The following is a 5,874-nucleotide window of genomic DNA, read 5'->3' on the forward strand; positions in this document are numbered from 1 at the left end:
CAGCAATTCCAGAGGAGCCAAAGTAATTTAGACTGACCAGCTACCTGACAAGCTGTCTTAGGGAAATGTAGCTTTGCCAAGTAACATTCTACAATTTCTGTTGGAAACCTGAATTTGGTTCTCACCTGTGTGGCTGTTTAATAAGTTGGACTCGCAGGTCATTTGAAAGACACTTTGTAGCGCCTCACGAACTCAAGGGGAATGTCTGTTTTGCACATTTTGAAATTATTTAACTGCCTGGTTTATCCTAGGATCAAAGGTATAGATTAAACATCTCCTTGACCAGCACTTCTTCCATACTTATGGGACCTGGTAATAATTTGGCTTTTTATAGAGGAAGTCTAAAATGACAACCTATTTAAAACTGGGCTTGAGTTTTTCCCACTTTTATACTGGTGAGAGAAGTCATCATTTCTCATGGTTAGTGTTTTTTCCCATGGAGCCTTATGTATTTTATATGCTTGTGTGGTATTGGATAGCCTTGGCCCTTATAGCTTTTATAAGAATTTCGTCACTGTAGGACCAAGGTCTCACTGGATGATTTACTTTGCAGCCCCTACAGGTTTCCATTCTCCAGAAATAAGATTTGAAGATTACTTGGACCAGCATTAGACCGACCAGTGCTGCCTGTGAAAGCAGGAGCGCCTGCCATTGGCAGCAACTGAAATAATTAGAGAAGACTTCGGGCTTTCTCTTTATTTTGGCCCTTCTTTGAGAGGTAGCCATGTATTTCAGTATTGACTGTCTTTGGATCAATAAGTTCAGTGATAGGAAAGGGGTCTTCTGTAGCTTTAAGTTTGAAAGAAAAAAAGAATATGTTTTTTAGTCTTGGATTATACTTTAAAATTATGATGAAAAAAATGTCATATCAACTTATATATAGATATTAAACATATCTAATTCTCCAGATAAAATGAAGCATATTTATGAGTAAATGGCATTGTTTCTCCAGTTTTCCTAGGATGGCCTTTTCATGTATCAGTTTGCTTTTGGCACCTTTACATGCTGCCTCAGAAAGCCTTCTGTGTGAAAGCTTAACATGAGGGAAGGGGATATGTGTGATTACGTATGCTGCTGAATTTCTTTTTTATTTTGCTGAATAATCAATATTTGATTTAAAAATTCTTGAGCTATACATAACTATTTGGCAAGGGATGTGTTCATTGAGTCATACCATACATCTGAAGGGCAAACATCTGTTTCCTTTAGATACAGCCATTGCGGAGCATTCTCAAGGTTTTCTGCTGAGGTCAAGGTGATTGTGTGTCACCTGTAGTCAATACCATTGAGTCCCCAAATTGAAAACATTCACAAACTAAAGCCAAAATTGTATTTTTGAAGTTAAGATTGTATCCAAGTTTCCTGACTTTTCCTTCCTCTCTTTTTTTCTTTTTTCCTTCCTTTTTAATATGTCTCAAAGCCATTGCCTTCTGTGGAAACCTGTCTCTATGTTCTGGAAGAGCTTTTGCCTTTAGCTGTTTTCCTTAGGGAAAATACATGTGGTAGATGGTTAATTCTCATTTACTTTTAAATTCAGTTTGGATCTACAGTCAGTTTCTAAGGTTTATGTGATGAACATTGGTTTACAGAGAAAGGTCTAGTTAAAAAGTTAGAATACTCAAGTTCCGATGGGTTGTCTGTATAATCACCAACACTCTTTTCTAAACTCAGTACTGAACATTTCAAACAATAAAAGAAAATGAAAGAAAGGAATGAACAAAACAACTTAAATGTTAATCATTCTGCGCACCAAGTAGATACTGTGCTAGCACCGTGGATACAAAAATTAATAAGACAGTCCTAGCTTGTAGCTTACATTCTAAGGAGAGGACTGGGGTTTCCGGGCTCTGTGCTAAGTGAAATGATGACACTAAGCCGAGAGTGCCATAGGGGCTCCGGCTCAGAGAGTTTCCTGGGGGGAAAGGCTTTAGGTATTCCAGGGAAATTTATGAGTAAACAAGAAGGTCGAACAGCTACAGATGATCATCTGCACTGTGTATAGCTTGAGCCCAAAGGGTGGTGCTGGACATGGGAGGAGGAACGACCAGTGGCAGATTCTGGGGACCCTAACGCTCTCTAGGCCAAGGGGCCTCCAGTGGAATGGGGCCCACTGAAGGGTTCCAGGCAGGGAAGTGGCAGTCGGTTTTAGTTTCAGAAGGATCAGACTGCCAGTGTGGTGTAGGAAAGTGGGTGGCAGAGTATATGGCGCTGAACTAGGGCAGGTAAAGTAACATTTTATCATGGGTATATATGTATATATCTGTATTGTATTTCTATATTGTTAATTTGGGGATTTTATTTCAAATGACAATAGCATCATGACTTACTGAATTTCCTTGAATACTAATGAATTAGAGCTTTTTTCCCCGTATTCTTTGGCCTTTTACAAATCTTTTGTGATGTACATGTGTAAGTCTTTTGCTTATTATTCTCCTGGCATATTCTTTTTCTAACAAACATCTTTTATACATAAGGATAGTCTTCAGTTTATATTTGTTGGAAATATTTGCTAGTTTGTTTTGGATTCTTTTGCCACGTACTCTTCAAACACTACAGCCTGGATTCTTTCCCCGTAGCACCAGTGGAAAGTTCACACAAATGAATTCCTAAAGCCACATCGGGTGAGAGCCAGCAGTGTTTGAGGGAATTTTCATATACCCATGCTTGGGAATTTCCTGGCTGTCCAGTGGTTAGGACTCCGTGCTTTCCCTGCTGAGGGCCCAGGTTCGATTCCTGGTCAGGGAACTAAGATCCCACAAGCTTCACAGTGCAGCCAAACACACACACACACACACACACACACACACACACACACACACACACACACACACACACACACACACCCCGCACCCCCAGGCTTCTGCTGGAGGCCGTTTTTCTTCACATGAATTGAGTTAATTCTTTTTCCTTTTTTCTCTAAGGCAGGGTTCTCTAACCTTGGCACTATGGACATTTTGGGTGGTATAATCTTTGTTATGGTGACTGTCCTGTGTGTTGTAGGATATTTAGCAGTATTTCTGACTGCTAGGATGCCTGTAGCAACCTCCAGTTGTGACAACTAAAAATGTCTCCATACACAGGCATCTCATTTCATTTAATACTTAACATTTAGTTGAGAGCCAGTGTGCACCAGAGAACAGGGGTCAGTCAGACAGAGGTGGTTTCTGTTCTCATGGAACCTACATTCTCGTGGTGGGGTTGGGGCATGACGGGGAGAGGAAGTGAACACAGCAGACAGACAAGCCAGTATCGGGATTGAAGAATACAATTCTCCTTCTGTAAATTAGGCCTCATGGAGATTCTGATGTTAATATGACTTATGGAAAGAATTTAGCTTCCGTGTTCTGCAACCATTCAGAAAACAGAATGGCAAACAAAATGAACTTTACGTTCTCTCCCCATCCTTTTTACAGAAGACACTGTTATTTGGTAATCTCGCAAACTGATCAGAGATGCTCTTGTGAGCCTTGAATACAAAACTCCCATTTGTTAGCCTCTTGAATTCTTCAGGAAACAAACCTCGAATATATGCCAATCACAAATCACAAAAATTTCAAAACATTTCCTAGGTTTCCTAAGGAAGGTTGTTTATTTGTAAACCACGTAAGCCTGTCTCTAATTCTTCCCCTCGCATCCTCTCTTGTCTGGCCCAGCTTTTCATCCTGCTGTTCCACTGGAACTTCTTATCCAGGCCAAGGGTAGGATACCTCTTACCAGGGCTGAGTGCCCTCCTCAGCCTGCCTGCACCCTTCCTCTCAGTTGCCCACTCCCTCCTTGATTGATTTTCTTTACTCTGGCTTCCAGGACACTGCAGCCTCCTGGCTTTCTTCCAGCCACACTGGCCTCCTGTCCTGTCTCCTTTGCAGGCTCCTTTTCTTGGTGTTAGTGTCTCCTTGGCCTCTTCTTTCCAAGACACTCGCTCTTGCTGACCTCACGGCTATAGCACAGTGTACAAGCTGGCCACTTCCAGATGTGTCCTCCCTGACCTCCAGACGTGTATACGCTCCTTCTCTTCTAGATCTCCACTGCAACGGCTCAAAGGCATTTTGCAAAGGTGAGCTCTCCTCCACAGCCTTCTCTATCTCCACGGGGGTCGCTGGCTTTTCCTTTACAATAGAGTCAGACTCCATCACCTTCACATGGATTGTTGCAATAGTCTCTTAAGTGGTCTTTCAGATTCTAACCACCACTCTCCCCCCGCCCCTACCCCCCACCACCACAAGCATCAGTGTTTAGTGTAGCTGCCAAAGACATCTTTCTGAAACACATTTGACATGCGTGTTACTCTGAGGTTTCCCTAATCAGTAAAATCCCAGGTCCCTGGCAGTGACCTCCAGGGCTCTAGAAGATCAGCTCCCACCCACCTCACTTCTTTCTGCTCCTTCACTTTCTCTGTTTCAGTCACATTGTTGTTTCTGGACTCAGACACATCCCCACCTCAGGACCTTGCACCCCTGTTCCCTCAGCCTGGAATGATCAATTCCTAGGTAACTTTACCTCCTTCAAGTCTTTATTCATGTCTCTTTCTCAGTGAGGCCTCCTCCCCACTCAGCCCCTTCTTTCTCCCTTACCTTAGGGGTTCAGAATATGTCATCTCAAAATATGTCACTTTGGCATATTGGTTATTTTGAACTAAAGTTACTTAAGGAACATCCACTACAAGAAGTAAACTCTTGGAACTTCCGTGGCAGTCTAGTGGTTAAGACTGTCCTTCCACTGCAGAGGGCATGGGTTCGAACTCTGGTCGGGGAACTAAGATCCCACATGCCCTGCAGCATGGCCAAAACAAAACAAAAACAAAAAATCCCAAACAACAGCAACAACAAAACCCTACCACTCATAAAAGTCACTTAAGAAACAAAAAAAACAGAAGTAAATTCTTACCCACCTTTTTCCCTGAGAAAGCAGGAGATAAATCTGCCATGTGAAAGGTACCCTCCCCAGTGAAACTGAGCAGGACCCGGCAGGGCTCTCCTGGGTACAAAAGCCCCTCTATGTCTCTGTTTCTTGTTTGTTTGTAGAAAAGGGCTTTAATCTCCTAGGCCTTCTCTGAGTTCCAAAGAGCAGGCACAAGCAGTTACTAATTAGAGGAGTGAGGGAATGCAGACACAAAGGAAAAGCAGTCAAGAAACAATACTGCAGAGATAAAGAGTCCTGCTTCCTCCTCAAGTGCTATACATAGCAATCTGCTGCATATCTTTGAGTTGTTCAGCAGGAACTAAGACCCCACTCAGGTGGAGGATGGTGACTACAAGCTGACCACAAGCACAGACTGGTTGGAACCAGAAGGTTGATGATTAAGGTTCCTGGAGCACCACCTGGTTACCTCACCACCAAACAATCAGAAGAAAGTCATGTACCGTGCAACCCTCACCCCAATTGTTGCCTTTAAAAACCTTTCCCTGAAAACCATCTGGGAGTTTTGGGTCTTTTGAGCATGAGCTGCCCATTCCTCTTACTTGGGCCCTGAAATAAATGCTGTACTTTCTTCCCCACAGCCTGGTGTCAGTAGACTGGCTTTGCAGCATGGTGGGTGAGTGGACCCAGGTTTGGTCTGGTAACACCAGGAGGGTAGAAGACATCCTTATCACCAGACAGGGAATTTAGGGCCAAGAAGGCTGTATAAACAAACCTTGTGTAGGGGAGGAAAAATAATATCCCTCTATCCTTTTAGGTTCTTGGTTGACACCTGTCTGTAATAAAAGATAGTAAACAGGAGACAAATAGAAGTTTAATAACATGTATACCTTGTGCATACATGGGAGATACCCAGGAATACTGAGTAACTCCCCCACGTGACCCAAGCCACCACCTTAAATACCATCCAGCTAAGGACAAAAGATGTTTGGGAGTGGGAGAGCTGGTTATGGGAGG

This window comes from Phocoena phocoena, chromosome 5 (genome assembly GCF_963924675.1).
Source record: "Phocoena phocoena chromosome 5, mPhoPho1.1, whole genome shotgun sequence".
In the NCBI taxonomy this organism is placed as follows: domain Eukaryota; kingdom Metazoa; phylum Chordata; class Mammalia; order Artiodactyla; family Phocoenidae; genus Phocoena; species Phocoena phocoena.